We start from the raw sequence: 466 nt of genomic DNA on the forward strand, positions 1-466 counted from the left end.
TTATATTAAACGTGTTCTCACTTTCTGCTGTGACTCTGCACTTGAATTCTTTCCTGTGGTGTAGTCAAGAACCTGGTAAGAGGACTAGGTGGATTGAGGCCCACTATCAGGCTCCCCTGGACCCTACCCCGGACATCATACTGGCTCTAAAAGACTTCCCATCCCCCCTAAGAACTGACACATGCCATTTACATTCTCATATGGTCAGCCAAAGCAAGTGATCTGTTCACGCCTAACCTCAAGGCTCAAGGGAAGTGCGACACTACCACGTATGCAGAAAGAGATGACGTAGAAATGATGGAAAGTGACAGTATTGATCAACATACTTAGCTTTCAGGATACTGCACAGTGGTGGTTCCATTACACCTCGCTTGCTTTTCTTTCTTGATCTCCTTCATAGATTATTCTTTCTCCCTGCTGCTTGAATGACAGTAGCGCTACATGATTAAATCCTTGGTGTGACTTT

Source organism: Galeopterus variegatus, unplaced genomic scaffold (assembly GCF_000696425.1).
Source record: "Galeopterus variegatus unplaced genomic scaffold, G_variegatus-3.0.2 Scaffold16403, whole genome shotgun sequence".
Classification (NCBI taxonomy): Eukaryota; Metazoa; Chordata; class Mammalia; order Dermoptera; family Cynocephalidae; genus Galeopterus; species Galeopterus variegatus.